We start from the raw sequence: 18,091 nt of genomic DNA, 5'->3' as shown, positions 1-18,091 counted from the left end.
CGGTCAACTATAAGACTTAATCTTGGAACACCATCTAAATCTCCCATAAATCAAATCAAATTTTATTAAATTGGAATGTTCGACAAGCAGATGTACACACACTTTTGGTAATGTAGTGTATTCTATTCTTAAGAGTTTCGAATCTGGTTAACAAAAAAGGTAATGGTTTATTTGCTAGGTGTGGCTTATTGATCGAATAGAAGTTTCGTAATGATTAGGTTGTTAGAAGTGTACTGATACAAATAGGAAACGTGACATCCCAGTAACTAAAAAACAACAACGTTATATCAGAGGCCAGTTGTCTCAGTGACTGCTGCTGGGCTAAGAAATGTGCACCTCGTCCTGTTTTCAGTGTTCCCTATGGGAAATCAGACTAGTGACACAAAACCAACCAGTGGCCAGAATTACATTATACCCGGGTTGTTTTAGAAACCCCATTGACAATGCATGGGAAATGGTTAGGGCTGTTGAGCCAAAGAATCCGCACGCTGGGACAACTAGCAAGCTAAAGTTAGCTAGTGAGTCACAGAAATGTACGTTCAGCCTGTTAATTACTTCAGTCCAATTGGATTTACCTTACTAAATATGCATGGCTTAATTAACATATTTAATTTTGTTTTCGACTTTGACATTCTTGCTGGATAGATAGTTTGATAGCTAACACGCAAGCACTGCTAGCTAGCTAATGCTAACAACGCTAGGTATGTGGATGCCTCTAGTTCCGAAGAGCAGCAGACCAATCATTCAACTTTGCTTTCAAACTTTGTGATCATCTCTAAAGTGGTTTTACATGCAACCATTGCTAACTAGATGGACCTTTAGTTAAAAAGACTGTTGATGCCATTGGTTGTCTCTTTGGAGCTAAATTACTAGTTAAGCTAATAGCTTAAATTAGATACTATTATCGAGCAATCACACATTCATGCAGATGTGGTGGTGTCACATTGTCTTTATCCATACCATAGCTGCTGCTATTGATATGCCTTTTACTTGAGCGCTCTACCCTCTTTGCTAGGTCTTCCTTGAATTTTTTGTTTGTTATTTTTGACCTGATGAAATAAGCTAACGGTGGTGTGTACTCTCACAAGATTGAATTGTGCGTAGATTTTCAAAAGAAAATAGACGTGCAGTATATCATCAGCAATTCGCAATCAGATGAGATAAACAGCTAACCCACCTTGAATTTCATTCATAAATGTGTCCACTAATTATTGTTGATATTACAATTCTTTAGGTCCTTCCAAAACCCGAAGCCCCCTGTCCCCAGCAGGAAAGACAAGGAAAAGTGTTGGCTTAAGGTACAACTTCCTATTGAGGAAATGTAAGATAACTCAACTAGAGGTCGACCTATTTCCCATGTCGATACCGATTTACCGATTATTGGAGGACCAAAAAAAGCCGATACCAATTAATCAGCCGATTTAAAAAATACATGTATTGTAATAATGACAATTACAACAATACTGAATGAACACTTATTTTAACTTAATATAATACATCAATAAAATCAATTTAGCCTCAAATAAATAATGAAACATGTTCAATTTGGTTTAAATAATGCAAAAATAAAGTGCTGGAGAAGAAAGTAAAAGTGCAATATGTGCCATGTAAGAAAGCTAACGTTTAAGTTCCTTGCTCAGAACATGAGAACATATGAAAGCTGGTGGTTCCTTTTAACGAGTCTTCAATATTCCCAGGTAAGAAGTTGTAGGTTGTAGCTATTATAGGAATTATAGGACTATTTCTCTCTATACCATTTATAATTCATTAACCTTTGACTATTGGATGTTCTTATAGGCACTTTAGTATTGCCAGTGTAACAGTATAGCTTCCGTCCCTCTCCTCGCTGCTACCTGGGCTCGAACCAGGAACACATCGTCATCAGCCACCCACGAAGCAGCGTTACCCATGCAGAGCAAGGGGAACAACCACCCCAAGTCTCAGAGCGAGTGACGTTTGAAACGCTATTGGCGCGCACCCGCTAACTAGCTAGCCATTTCACATCAGTTACACCAGCCTAATCTTGGGAGTTGATAGGCTTGAAGTCAAAAACAGCTGCTGGCAAACGCATGAAAGTGCTGTTTGAATGAATGCTTACGAGCCTGCTGCTGCCTACAATCGCTCAGTCAGACTGCTCTATGAAATCATAGACTTAATTATAACATAATAACACACAGAAATACGAGCCTTAGGTCATTAATATGGCCGAATCCGGAAACTATCATTTCGAAAACAAAACGTTTATTCTTTCAGTGAAATACGGAACCGTTCTGTATTTTATCTAATGGGTGGCATCCATAAGTCTAAATATTGTTGTTACATTGTACAACCTTCAATGTTATGTCATAATTACGTAACATTTTGGCAAATTAGGCAGCCCAAACCGTTGCATATACACTGACTCTGCGTGCAATGAACGCAAGAGAAGTGACACAATTTCACCTGGTTAATATTGCCTGCTAACCTGGATTTCTTTTAGCTAAATATGCAGGTTTAAAAATATATGCTTCTGTGTATTGATATTAAGAAAGGCATTGATGTTTATGGTCAGGTACACATTTGAGCAACGATACGCACTGCATCGATTATAGATAGATAAACTAGTAATATCATCAACCATGTGTAGTTAACTAGTGATTATGATCGATTGATTGTTTTTTATAAGATAAGTTTAATGCTAGCTAGCAACTTACCTTGGCTTGCTGCATTCGCGTAACAGGCAGTCTCCTTGTGGAGTGCATTGAGAGGCAGGTGGTTAGAGCGTTGGACTAGTTAACTGTAAGGTTGCAAGATTGAATCCCCGGAGCTGACAAGGTAAAAATCTGTCGTTCTGCCCCTGAACAAGGCAGTTAACCCACCGTTCCTAGGCCGTCATTGAAAATAAGAATGTGTTCTTAACTGACTTGTCTAGTTAAATAAAGATTTAAATAAAGGGGTAAAAAAATATATTTAAAAAACGGCCAAATCGGTGTCCAAAAACACCGATTTCCGATTGTAATGAAAACTTGAAATCGGCCCTAATTAATCGCCCATTCCGATTAATCGGTCAACCTCTAAACTCAATGTCATATTTAGTGTTACTGACATGAAGAGAAGCATATACAAGCACTCAATCAATGTTGTTTTACATCAGCAGTTGTCACAAAGTGCTTATACAGATACCCAGCCTTAAACCCCAAAGAGCAAGCAATGCAGCTGTAGAAGCACAGTGGCTAGGAAAAACTCCCTAGAAAGGCAGGATCATAGGAAGAAACCTGGAGAGGTGCCAGGCTCTGAGAGGTGGCCAGTCTTCTTCTGGCTGTGCTGGTGGATATTATAAAAGAGTACAGCTATTTAGGCCAGATTGTTTTTTAAGGCTTTTAAACGTTCATAGATGACCAGCAGGGTTAAATAATAATCACAATGGTTATAGCGGGTGCAATAATTCAGCAACTCAGGATTAAATGCCAGTTGGCTCTTCATAGCTGAGCATTTAGAGGTTGAGACAGTAGGTCTGATAGAGAGAGACAGGATCAAACAGCAGGTCTGGGACAAGGTAGCACTTCCAGTGAGCCCTGAGCAGTTCAGGGTTCCATAGGCGCAGACAGAAACAGCATGAAACTGGATCAGTAGCACGACCAGGTGGGCTGGGGACAGGGACAGGAGTCATCAGGCCAGGTAGTCCTGAGGCATGGTCCTAGAGCTCAGGTCCTAAATTCTTTATTTAATTTAAGTGTAGACTATGCCCGAGAGGTTTTGTAACTTCACATGATTTAGCCAATTTGTCAATCCCAATCTGAATATTTGATATCCTTTTTACTGTACAATGTTGATAGTAATTTTTTCCAAAGCTAATCACTGAATGTCCTACTACAAAGATGTGGTCAGGTTGACACACTTCTGAGTGTAACGGCCGTTGTTGGTGGTGGAAGAAGAGGAGGACCAATGCGCAGCATGGTAAGTGTCCATATTGATTTAATAGAACAATCGAACACTGAAACAAAACAAAGTGACACTGACCGAAAACTAAACAGTCCTGTACGGTGACTACACAGAACAGAAAATAATCACCCACAACTCAAGGGTGAAAACAGGCTGTCTAAGTATGGTTCTCAATCAGGGACAACGATTGACAGCTGCCTCTGATTGAGAACCATACCAGGCTAAACACAGAAATACCAAATCATAGAAAAAAGAACATAGACTGCCCACCCAACTCACGCCCTGACCATACTAAAACAAAGACATCACCAAGGAACTAAGGTCAGAACGTGACACTGATTCACAATAACACAGAACACATACACCACAGTTTGCGAGTGCAAGTACAATGAGCAGTTGGGAAAATGAAGTCTGCTGCGTGGTTGCCCTATACACACACACAAACACACACACTTAATTTAGGTTAGTGTGTAGTCAAGGCTATGTCATTAACATAATATTGTGCCTATAGTTCAGATCTGCCAACTAGGCTCGGTGGGTGACAGGCAACTGTGTTTCCACCAAGCTGTTCCAGACCTGGAGTGGCACTCTGGAACTAGAGGCTTGTAGACTTGAAGTAGTGTGATGTGGTCCAGGTAATTATCGCACACACGTATACACACTCACTCACTTAATCACTCTCTGTTTTGTTGTATAATTATTTTCACTTAAGAAAACTGTGCCGCTCTCTTTTAGATCTGACACCCCTATTAGCTCAAGCATAGCCCTCATAGCTGCAGTCGTCTGCTCCTTTCACCTGTTACACTGGCCGCGACAGGTGATACAGGGAATTATCACATACAGTACCAGTCAAAAGTTTGGACACACCTACTTATTCAAGAGTTTTTCTTTATTTGTACTATTTTCTACATTTTAGAATAATAGTGTAGACATCAAAACTATGAAATAACACATATGGAATCATGTAGTAACCAAAAAAGTGTTAAACAAATCTAAATATATTTTTATTTTAGATTCTTCAAAGTATCCACCGTTTGCCTTGTTGACAGCTTTGCACGCTCTTGGTATTCTCTCAACCAGCTTCATGAGGTGGTCACCTGGAATGCATTTCAATTAACCTTGTTAAAAGTTAATTTGTAGAATTTCTATCCTTCTTAAACGAATCAGTTGTGTTGTGACAAGGTAAGGGGGTATACAGAAGATAGCACTATTTGGTAAAAGACCAAGTCCATATTATGGCAAGAACAGCTCTAATAAGCAAATAGAAACGACAGTCCATCATTACTTTAAGACATGAAGGTCAGTCAATATGGAACATTTCAAGAACTTTGAAAGTTTCTTCAATTGCAGCCACAAAAACCAAACCACTTTCTCGTTCGGAACTTGTATCACGAGTAGGATGGGTGTGGCTTTGTGACAATGATCAAGAGCAGCTGCTTACCGATTTTACAACTCCAACGTAGTTAAACCTCAGACACCGCCAAAACATCAGCTATGCGGGAGTCGGCTATCTGCGGCAGGTAGTCTAGTGGTTAGAGTGTTGGGCCAGTAACAAAAAGGTTGCTAGGTTGAATCCCTGAGCTGACAAGGTAAAAATCTGTCTTTTTTTTTTAACCTTTATTTAACTAGGCAAATGATCAAGAGCAGCTGCTTACCGAATTTTTTTAACCTTTATTTAACTAGGCAAATGATCAAGAGCAGCTGCTTACCGATTTTACAACTCCAACGTAGTTAAACCTCAGACACCGCCAAAACATCAGCTATGCGGGAGTCGGCTATCTGCGGCAGGTAGTCAGGTAGTCTAAAAATTTACCATGCACTCCAGTTAAGAACAAATTCTTATTACGTAGTTAAACCTCAGACACCGCCAAAACATCAGCTATGCGGGAGTCGGCTATCTGCGGCAGGTAGTCAGGTAGTCTAAAAATTTACCATGCACTCCAGTTAAGAACAAATTCTTATTTTCAATGACAGCCTAGGAACAGTGGGTTAACTGCCTGTTCACCTGTTCAGGGGCAGAATGACAGATTTGTACCTTGTCAGCTTGGGGATTTGAACTTGCAACCTTCTGGTTACTAGTCCAACACCCTAACCATTAGGCTAACCCTGCCACCCAATTCAGCCACTGAACAAGGAAGTTAGCCCACTGTTCCTAGGCTGTCATTGTAAATAAGAATGTGTTCTTAACTGACTTGCCTTATTAATTAAAGGTTAAAAAAAAATCTTTAGGATCTGATTGAATCTTAAAACGTGTGCCTCTCTCTTTCTGATCTGCCACCCTCAGCAGTTCAGCTGCATCCACAGCAGTCCTCTGCAGTCCTCTGCTGCACCAGGTCCTACTACACTGGCCGTGAAGGGAGAAACTTTTAAGGATTCTCAGATGGAATCAGGCAATTCAGAATTATATTACATTAACACACACATTAACTCAGACCAACAGATGTGCACACACAAACATGTTGTTGAGCTATATACTTACGGCCACTTTGTGCATCTCTCTTTCAGATTTACCATGCACTCCACCAAAGCCCGACAGCCTCACCCAGACATGCGTACACTGGGCCTATCAAGACTGACAAAGCAGAGATGGGTGAGTGACAAGGAAAAGTAAAACAACATGCACACACACTCTCGCTGTCACACACACACACATTATCCCCAATGTAAATCATTTGTAATGACTTGTTTATTTTATCTATGCTCCATTTTATTTTAGGATTGGAGATATATACTCCTACATATCCATTATCAACATCTACATAATGAATCTAAACTTTGAATCTCAATCAAAGTGTGATTGATAATATTGTAAAAGAGTATTGCTTAATGTGTACAGTTTGAGGAAATTCTGTGTGCTTTTTCTGTTGAAAAACATTACTCCCTCTCATCTCTCTCTCTCCCTCACATACAGCATATACAAGGTTCCCAGGAGTGGCAGGCAGATAGTTTATTGTCCTGCAAAAGTGTTTTTAATGTACTAAGGCCCCTAGCTACCCATCACATTACTCAGGCCAAACTGATGTTTGTTCTCCACAATGAATGTATGTAGCAATTTAAATTCAGGGTGAGTCATCAGGTAACCAAGGCCAAGGAATGGAGAGAGAGTTGACCTGGAGGGAGTTCCAGACCTTAGCTTTTTATGAACAGAAAAGCAGAGATGGGTGGCTGACAAGGAAAAAATAAAACAACCTGCACACACTCTCTCTCCTCTCTCACACACACACACACACACACACAGTCTGTAAATATATAAATACATTGTAAGATATCTAGGCCTCTAACACTCAAGTGCAGTAAAAAAGGTTTATCATAAAAATTATCATTAATAACGGACACAATTATATAATTAATACATAGAATAATAATATATAAGAGTGACCAATAGTTACTGTATTGTGATTGTTTAAGTGTTATAATTAGTCAACAAGTAGTGCCCCAAGGGGGGATCGAACCATGTACCAAAAGCAGCAGAAAAGGTCAAATAAGGTCACAAGGTCACAAGTCTGGCAACAACGTGGTGCCTTGTCATCACTAGTTACCACAAACACAAAGTCATATAATCCTAACTATTTATACAATCTATCTTCTCAAAATGTGATTTTAAACCTAATTCTAACCTTAACCACACTACTAACCTTATGCCTAACCCGAACCTTAAATTAAGACCAAAAAGCACTTTTTTCTCCATACATTTTTAGCATACAGTTTTAACTTTGTGGCTGTGGTAACTAGTGGAAACCGTTGCACCTGTTCACATGCATATCCGTTCTCTCATTGGCTAGAATGTTCCCACCTGATCTGGCCTTCTCCAACTGCCTTCCATTTTTGAAGACATGGGACATGTTCGCATCGTTGGTCACCGCCTTTGAAAACGTGTTGTGTTATGTGCATAAAAATAGTCTGACTTGCTCCCACATGTCGACTGCATGGACTTTACAGAAATCATGTGATCAAAGGTAATGAAGTTGACTGCAAGCTGCTCTTCACCAACTTCCTCCTGCAGCCTTGCCTGCATTGTGGGAGGCACTATTGTAAACAAATCAATTGGGTGTTTTTGTTTGATCCATCTGAATGAGACCAAAGACATGTCTGAAACAGGAACCAACTTCTTGTATACAGTGGATAACCTATATACAAATTAATGTGATATTTGATAAATATTATATTTGATATTTGGTAAATAATTGAACAATGAACACACATCATTTCAGTTTGTGAGCGTGTGATATGGGTATTGGAGCTATGTTATTTCGTCATTTTAAAGAAAAACTTTGATAAACAATGACAACACTAGGGATGTTGGTCTGAGCATTGCTGTTAGAAAACCAGTGCCCAACTTTTGGCCATCGAAGATGCACCTCTCCCCACTTCACTCCTCGACTTTTGTCTACAGTCGGTAGCTTTCGCTTACAACTCAAACACCCATTGGTAGTGTTTGAGAGCATCAAAACGACTGCAGGTGACTGACTGATCTACAAACCTTGCATCATAAATAACAACTAATTATTGGTAGATCAGTCAGTCACAATTTAACCATTATACATTGCAGTTTTGATCCTCTCGAACACCATTTATTTTCATTGATGTTAGAGCAGCCACTACAGTATCTGGTCAATATAGTGGATAGTCTGTATAAAATAACACAAGAAATCTGTTATTTTTTAAATTTTTGTAGAGAAGATCTTAGTCTAACTAAGATGGTTTTGAGGTAGAGTATCTTATGATAAGCTGTAGACCACGCTATCTACCTAGAGAGTTTTCATCTATATTCTTCGTAGCTGTCTATTTACCGCCACAAACCGATTCTGGCACTAAGTCTACACTCAATGAGCTGTATACGGCCATAAGTAAAGAGGAAAACGCTCATCCAGAGATGGCGCTCCTAGTGGCTGGGGACTTTAATGCAGGGAAACTTAAATCCATTTTACCAGCATGTTAAATGTGCAACGAGAGGGGGAAAAAACAACAACTCTAGACCACCTTTACTCCACGCACAGAGACTCGTACAAAGCTCTCCCTTGCCCTCCATTTGGCAAATCTGAACATAATTCTATCCTCCTGATTCCTGCTTACAAGCAAAAATTAACACAGGAGCACAAGTGACTCGTCAATGAAAAAGTGGTCAGATGAAGCAGATGTTAAACTACAGGACTGTTTTGCTAACACAGACTGGAATATGTTCCGGGATTCTTCTGATGACATTGAGGAGTACACCACATCAGTCACTGGCTTCATCAATAAGTGCATCGATGACGTCGTACCCACAGGGACTGTACATACATACCCCAACCAGAAACCATGGATTACAGTCAACATCCGCACTGAGCTAATGGATAGAGCTGTCGATTTCAAGGAGAGGGATTCTAACCCGGAAGCTTATAAGAAATCCCGCTATGCCCTCCGATAAACCGCCAAACAGGCAAAACGACAATACAGGACTAAGATCAAATCGTACTATATGGCTCCGACGCTCGTCAGATGTGGCAGGGCTTGCAAACTATTACAGACTCCAAAGGGAAGGACCATCGAGAGCTGCCCAGTGACACGAGCCTATCAGACGAGCTAAATTACTTCTGTGCTCGCTTTGAGGCAAGTAACACTGAAACATGCATGACAGCATCAGCTGTTCCGGACTACTGTGTGATCACGCTCTCCGCAACCAATGTGAGTAAGACCTTTAAAGAGGTCAACATTCACAAGGCCGTATGGCCAGACGAATTACCAGGACGTGTACTCAGAGCATGCGCTGACCAACTGGAAAGTGTCTTCACTGACATTTTTAACCTCTCCCTGTCTGAGTCTGTAATACCAACATGTTTCAAGCTGACCACCATAGTCCCTGTGGCCAAGAACACGGAGGTAACCTTCCTAAATGACTACCGACCCATAGCACTCTGTAGACATGAAGTGATTGAAAGGCTGGTCAAGACCCACTCCAATTTGCATACTGCCCCAACAGATACACAGATGACACAATCTCAATCACACTCCACACTGCCCTTTCTCACCTGGACAAAAGGAACAACAATGTGAGAATGCTGTTCATTAACTACAGCTCAGCATTCAACTCCATAGTGCCCACAAAGCCCAGGAGGTAAGGGTAGGCAACAACACCTGCCACGCTGATCCTCAACACTGGGGCCCTTCAGGGGTGTGTGCTTAGTCCCTTCCTGTTCACCCACGACTGCATGGCCAAACATGTCTCCGAAACCATCATTAAGTTTGCTGACGACACAACAGCGGTAGGCCTGATCACTGACAACGATGAGACAGCCTATAGGGAGGAGGTCAGGACCTGGCAGTGTGGTGCCAGGACAACAACCTCTCCCTCAATGTGAGCAAGACAAAGGAGCTGATCGTGGACTACAGGAAAAGGCTGGCCGAACTGGCCTCCATTAACATTGAAGGGGCTGTAGTGGAGCGGGTCGAGAGTTTCAAGTTCCTTTGGTGTCCACATCACAACGACCTATCATGGTCCAAACACACCAAGACAGTCATGAAGAGGGCATTGACAACACCTTTTCCCCCTCAGGAAACTGAAAATATTTGCCATGGGTCCCCAAATCCTCAAAAAGTTATACAGCTGCACCATCAAGAGCATCCTGACCGGTTGTATCACTGGCTGGTATGGCAAATGCTAAGCATCTGACCATAAGGCGCTACAGAGGGTGGTGTGTACGGCCTAGTACATCACTGGGGCCAAGCTTACTGCTATTAATGACCTATATACTAGGCGGTGTCAGAGGAAAGCCCCAAAAATTGTCAAAGACCCCAGACCCCAGCATGGCAAGCGGTACCGGGGAACCAAGTCTAGGACCAAAAGGCTTCTTAACAACTTCTACCCCAAGCCATTGAACTGATGAACAATTAATGAAATGGCCACCGGACTATTTACATTGAACCCCCCCGGGTTTTTACACTGCTGCTGCACTGTTTGGGCGGAGGCCGGCTAGTGATAGATATTTAAACAGTCTGATGGCCTTGATCTAGAAGCTGTTTCTCAGTCTCTTTTGGCCTTCCTGTGACATTGGGTTCTGTAGGTGTCTTGGAGGGCAGGCAGTGTGCACCCAGTGATGTGTTGAGCAGATCACACCACAATCTGGAGAGCCCTGCGGTTGCGGGGGGTGCGGTTTCCGTACCAGGTGGTGGTACAGCTCGACAGGATGCTCTCAATGGTGCATCTGTAAAAGTTTGTGAGAGTCTTAGGGGCCAAGACAAATTTCTTCAGCTTCCTGAGGTAGAAGAGGCTGTGTGTGTGGACCATTTCAGATTGTCAGTGATGTGTATGCCGAGGAACTTTAAGCTTCTCACCTTCTCCACTGTGGTTCGGTCAATTTGTATGTTGAGCATTTATAACCTGGCAGAGACTAGGAAACAGGAAGCACTTGTATTTGAATTCACTTGGTCAAACTAAGCCAATAAACACTTAGCAAAGTAAACAACTCCACAATGACAGTTTAGATACTATAACCTGTACGAGACAGAAATATATAGAATAGTTTTAAAGAGCTGGACTAGTGAAGAAACTATTTTCCCCTAATTAATAATGGCGTGTCCTTTCTTAATGAGCAGACCATGGTCACCTGCACGCTTGGTGGCCACACCCCTCCACATGCTACAAGACAGATCTCATACTCAAACATTTGTAAGACAGATGGCCCAGTGGGAGTGATATTTTTGGAGGTAAATCTGGGAGACTCCTAGATGTGAGAAATGTGCGGGAGGACATGAGACAAAGGAATGTGTAGTATCGGTGGGAAAGGTTGTGTGTGTAAACTGTAGGGCTACCCATGGTGCTGGAGATCAGAGGTGTCCGGTGAGAGAAAGGCAGGTTCAGCTTACCAGGATCAGAGTAGTGCAGAAGGTGTCGTATGCTGAGGCAGTGAAAGTAAGTAGTAGAGGAAGATGGGTCCAGGTTCATTGATCCTAAGAGGATCCCTGTGAGTAGGCCGAGGACCAAAGTGATAGGAATAACATGTGCTTCAGTAAGTTTTTTTTTTGTGGCATTCATGTTCATGGTTGTCAGTTGTACCGCAGGGATGGAATGTAAATCACAAAGGACAGAAGTTGTGGTGGCAGCTGCAGAGAGGAACTTGGGTGTTTTAGATTTTACAGCAGATGAGTTACAAGATGTTTTGAACTATAGTATCCTGTCCTCCCAGCCTGCTGGCCTGGAGTAGGATCCGAACAAGGTAGTGGAATAGTGGTTTTAATGGGTGCAGGGTTAGTTGGTAGGGCCATTTATTTTCATGAATTGCAATGAATTCATACTGGAGAATAGTAGGCTGATACACAGTCAATACAGTAGGTGGCGGCATGCACCTGTAACATTTGTTTGCGTACTGCCATAATACCGAAGAAGAACAGTTGTAATAACTGCATTAGACTGGCAAATAGTACTGCTTTAGACTAGCAAAGTAACTATACTGAACCGAAATATAAATGCGACATGCAATTTCAAAGATTGAGTTACAGTTCATATAAGGAAATCAGTCAGTTGAAATAAATTAGGCCCTAATCTATGGATGTCACATGATTTGGAATACAGATACCTGAAAAAGAAAGGTAGGGGCATTGATCAGAAAACCAGTCAGTACCTGGTGTGACCATTTGCCTCATGTAGCATGACACCACCTTTGCATAGAATTGATTAGACTGTTGATTGTGGCTTTTGACATGTTATACCCACTCCTTCAATGGCTATGCGAAATTGGTGGACATGCTCAATGGGTCACATGTCTGGTGAGTATGCAAGCCATGGCAAAACTGGGTCATTTTCAGCTTCTAGGAATTGTGTACAGATCATTGAGACATGGGGCTGTGCATTATAATGCTGAAACCTGAGGTGATGGCAGCGGTTGAATGGCATGATAATGGGCATCAGGATCTCATCACGATATCTCTGTGCATTCAAATTGCCATCGATAAAATACAATTGTGTTTGTTGTCCGTACCAATACCATAACCCCACCATGTGGTACTCTGTTCATAATGTTGACATCAGCAAACAGCTCGCCCACACAACACAATACACGTTGTCTGCCATCTGCCCGGTACAGTTGAAACCGGGATTCATCCGTGAAGCGCACACTTCTCCAGCGTGCCAGTGTGCATTGAAGGTGAACATTTGCACACTGAAGTCAGTTATGATGCCGAACTGTAGTCAGCTCAAGACCATGGTGAGGACAACGAGCACGCAGATGGGCTTCCCTGAGACGGTTTCTGACAGTTTGTGCAGAAATTCTTCCATTGTGAAAACCCACAGTTTCATCAGCTGTCCGGGTGGCTGGTCTCAGTCGATCCTGCAGGAAAAGAAGCCAGATGTGGAGGTCCTTGGCTGGCATGGCTACACATGGTCTGTGGTTGTGAGGCCGTTTGGACAATACTGCCAAATTCTCTAAAACGAAGTTGGAGGCGGCTTATGCTACAGAAATGTACATTAGATTCTCTGACAACAGCTCTGGTGGACGTTCCTGCATTCAGCATGCAAATTGCACACTTTCAAACTTGAGACATCTGTGGCATTGTGTTGTGTGACAAAACTGCACATTTTCGGGTGGCCTTTTATTGTTCCCAGCACAAGGTGCACCTGTGTAATGATCATGCTGTTTAATCAGCTTCTTCATATGCCACCTGTCAGGTGGATGGATTGTCTTGTTAAAGGAGAAAAGCTCACTAATGGGGATGTAAACAAATTTGTGCCCAACATTTTAGAGAAATATGTTTTTTTTGTGCATATAGAACATTTCTGGGATCTTTTTATTTCAGCTCATTAACATGGGTCCAACACTTTACATGTTGCATTTATATTTAGGAAGAGGTTGTCATTTCATGGATTCTGTGAAGGAAGAAACCACATGAGCAAGTGGTAAGCAATTTAGGTCCCCAAATTTGTTTTGCACCAAGTCAAATGAAAGTATTGTGAAAGAGGTGTTATTATTGTATCTAAATCAAAGTAGATAATTTTAAGATTGTTCTATACATCAGTTTGGGTCTCTATACACATCAATGGGAGGTACTAAATCTAGTATGAAAGTGCATCCTTGTAGTTGTGTGGGCTAATATAGGCAATGTTTGCCATGGTAAGTTTAGCCAATCAATAGTTCAGTCAATAGCAAGTTGAAATTGAAGGGTTTTCTTCCCAGGTGTAATGCAATGCATTATCGCTGGGATTTGAGGTAAGAACATGTCCTATGTTATGTGTGAAGCCTGTGTTTAAATATGCTTAGTGATTAAATTACAAAAAGGTAATGTGATATAAAGATGGACATTGTTTTAAAAATGTAGTGGTAATATTCTGTATAGACATTTGCAGGCGTCTTAGAGGCCTCTTAAAGCTGCATTATGTGTCTTTTTGGGCGACCCGACAATTCAGACTTTTTTTTGATATTTCATTCTCATTGAAAGCAAGTCTAAGACGCGCTAGATCTGTTCTATGCTTCCCGTGCTTAAATTTAGTTTTTTCGTCTTTTACTTTCAGGTTTGGTACACTAGCATCAAACAGCTGAAAATATATTTCACAGCGGTTTAGATGGTAGAATGATTCTCTACTACACTATACTTGCTTGTTTTGCCAAGAGATTCGATTATTTCCAGGGATACACAACATCCTGAAATATATGTACATATGTTTGTGATAAAGAATAATATATTTCCCTTGACCGCGTGATGCTGAAAGTAAAAAATGACTCAATTTACGCCACCCTCCCATATATTGTTTTTCTATATTTAGCCTACTGCCCTAAAATGATAGCATATTTTCATTAACCTAAAAATGTAGACTCAAGGACTGTGCCCAAAGTAGGTCCGTTGATTTTTAATGACCTGAGAATGGACAAATTACCTGTCAAATTATAATGCATGATTATGTATAATAAATGCATATCTAATTGTGAACATGACCCGCCTTATCCCAATCACAGCCAATGGCGAAATTGTGGATACTTCCAGAATAGAGTATGTGTGTGGACTCCCACCTTTTTGCGGGCGGTGCTCAAATGCGGAACAATTCAAATGAGCCTAAAGCTAATTATGCAGAAACAGTCTATTAGGTCTCCATAGTCAGCTGTCCCAATACTCCAAATCCCTCCCCGTACCCCCTCCTATCCCACACTCTGCCACCCTCTATGTTTTGGTCCTGAATTCTCTCTGCTTGTGTGTGTGATTTACTACGCGCAGCACTGAACGCAGTAGCCTAGATATTTTTCCATCGCAAAATCTAGCCATTTCTTAGCCAATTGTCAACCTGCTTGAAAGCCTACTCCCTTTCATAATTATTGGGATTAAAATTATTGCAGCAATCAGACTAGTTCTGACTGCCTACGTACAGTGATTCTCGGGCATTCCCCGTCATGACCTAGCCCGCCCCTCTGGTTGAATGGATGGGAAACCTCATTAGTTCGACCATAGATTGTCTGCTGTGAACGTCGTCTGTAATCTGTTATCATTTTTGGGTTTACTTCGATGACGGATCTGTGTTTTCTGTCGTTACATTCGATGAACTATTGTCCGTCTGGTAAATAAACGAGCAACGCAATACACTGGTACGCGTTAGGGTAAGTGACTTGTTATTTTGGTATACGATGAAACCATTGATTGAACAGAAACAATGTATCACAAATGTATCCAGTCCGGCAATATTTATTGAAATGCATTCTGATCTCAACAATTCTTCTGATAGGCTACAGTTGATATGAAATAGCTCGCTGGATCAGGGTGCTGAGGAGGGGCTTTAAATCCAATAAATGATTTGAATGCATGTTAATTGTGTGTTTACCATTTTACATAGATATTCAGTAGCTAGTACTATGATTGGGACACAAACCCCATTGACCATTGCATCATATTTTTCATGTAAGTCAATCAACAATACATTAGTGTGTGAGGGGGGTGATATGTTATAAGGTGTTGATATACACTGACTAAACCAACCATTAGGAACACCTTCCTCAGAACAGCATCAATTGGTCGGGGCATGGACTCTACAATGTGTCAAACGGTCCACAGGGATGCTGGCCCATGTTGACTCCAATGCTTCCCACAGTAGTAAAGTTGGCTGGATGTCCTTGGGGTGCTGGACCATTCTTCATACACATGGGAAACTCTTGAGTGTGAAAAACTCAGCAGCGTTGCAGTTTTTAACACAAACCAGTGCGCCTGCAACCTACTACCATACCCTGTTCAAAGGCACTTAAATCTTTTGTCTTGCCCATTCACCCTCTGAATGGCACACATACACATACACAATCCATGTCTCAAATGTCTTAACAATCCTTCTTTAACCTTTCTCCTCCCCTTCATCTTCACTGATTTGAAGTGGATTTAAAAAGTGACATCAATAAGGGATCATAGCTTTCACCTGGATTCACTTAGTCAGTCTTTGTCATGTATACTTAGTGTATAGACCAGTCTCTGCCGGTGCCTATGTCCTATTTACTAAACTATGGGCTGTGTCATATGCTCAGGATTAGTGTTATCCCACTCAAGATGGCTGGCCCTCGCTTCATATTTGTCGCCAAACCCACCAGCTCCAGGTCATCTATAAGTCTTTGCTAGGTAAAGCCCCACCTTATCTCAGCTCACTGGTCACCATAGCAGCAATTGAATTTATCCAACACAGAGTTGTCATAGTCCTTAAGCATTTTTGCAATTCGTTCCAGTCATTGGCAGCAGAGAACTGGAAGGAAAGTCGGTCAAAGAGGAGTTGGCTTTGGGGATGACCAGTGAAACATACCTGCTGCGGGTGTAGCACGTGCTCCAGCAGGTATGTTTCACTGGTCATCCCCAAAGCCAACTCCTCTTTGGCCGCCTTTCCTTCCAGTTCTCTGCTGCAAATGACTGGAACGAATTGCAAAAATCGCTGAAGTCATATCTCCCTCACTAACTTTAAGCATCAGCTTTCAGAGCAGCTTACAGATCATTGTACCTGTACACAGCCCATCTGTAAATAGCCCACCCAACTACCTCATTCCCATATTGTTATTTATTTTTTGCTCCTTTGCACCCCAGTATCTCTACTTGCACATTCATCTTCTGCACATCCATCACTCCAGTGTTTAATTGCTATATTGTATTTATTTCGCTACTATCGCCTTACCTCCCTGATCTTCTACATTTGCACACACTGTATATAGACTTTTCTATTGTATTATTGACTGTACGTTTGTTCATCCCATGTGTGACTCTGTTTGTCGCACTGCTTTGCTTTTGGCAAGGTCGCAGTTGTAAATTAGAACTCGTTCTCAACTGGCCTACCTGTTTAAATAGAGGTGAAATAATTCAAATAAAAAAGGATGACTTAGACAAATATTGACTCTTAATGAAGCGGTATCCTAGCATGTCTAATTCCTGTTTTTGAACATGCGGAATGAATTATGTTTTCCCCAGTTGAGTATGGCTATAAAGAATAATGACATTAAACTCTAGGTTTCAGTGTTGAGATGTAAGGAGTGGTCTACACTTGAAGTAATGGATTCACCTCAGCCTCATGGCAATTGAATGTATCCAACACGGAGTTGTCATATTCCTTAAGCATGCACACATAAGTTACACAGTATACATTCACTTTGTTTACGCCCTGCTGAATGTGTTGTCTTGTACCTTTTTGATCTGCCTGAAGGCAAGATATTGTGTGAACAAAGGCAAAAATCTAATCTGAAATCCAGAAATTCACCCAGAATTTAGAATCACAAATTTGCCAAGGAATTTCATTCTATTGAATTCGCCAGAAAATGGTAAACTGTTCGATTATTAGATGAATTGAAAACACATCCTAAAATGAATATGAACTAGGAACCATTCAGTTGTGTGTTCTGTGAGGATGAGAATGAATTTAGAGTGCATGAACAGTAAGCCTATATCTCTTTCTCTATTATTGAGGAATTATGTTGTTTGGCAGAGCATTCTGAAGCTATTAACATCTCTGTATAGGCTATATCCTTTCCAAAAATCAGTTAATCTGTCTCCCAAAATCTGACACGCAGATTTACGCTCCATGGATATTTAGTTATACCGTTGTAATGCCCCAAAGCATACAATATGACGAGAAGAGCACTGCAGTCTTTTTAGTCACCCTTTTATTTTCCTCCAGAAGATTTAATTTAAAATGTGCTTCTTTTGTAATAAAACAATGGGATATTTCAATATGATTTTGCTGATTTCTTGGGAGCCA

The 18,091-nt window shown here is 41.2% G+C and overlaps 1 protein-coding gene across 3 annotated transcripts in view; it reads left to right on the top strand.

Moving 5' to 3' along the window:
* The first annotated feature begins 15,038 nt into the window (after positions 1-15,038).
* Positions 15,039-18,091, top strand: part of src (v-src avian sarcoma (Schmidt-Ruppin A-2) viral oncogene homolog) — a 55,007-nt gene continuing 51,954 nt past the window's right edge. The window contains exon 1 of one of the 3 annotated variants that reach the window (XM_042303726.1): positions 15,039-15,476. The gene's annotated coding sequence lies outside the window, so the exon portion shown is untranslated. The remainder of the gene's footprint in view (positions 15,477-18,091) is intronic. The other 2 variants (XM_024384100.2, XM_024384102.2) reach the window with 2 other exon arrangements.

The sequence above is a fragment of the Oncorhynchus tshawytscha genome, linkage group LG22 (assembly GCF_018296145.1).
Source record: "Oncorhynchus tshawytscha isolate Ot180627B linkage group LG22, Otsh_v2.0, whole genome shotgun sequence".
In the NCBI taxonomy this organism is placed as follows: domain Eukaryota; kingdom Metazoa; phylum Chordata; class Actinopteri; order Salmoniformes; family Salmonidae; genus Oncorhynchus; species Oncorhynchus tshawytscha.
This window is presented reverse-complemented; position numbering and strand designations above follow the sequence as displayed.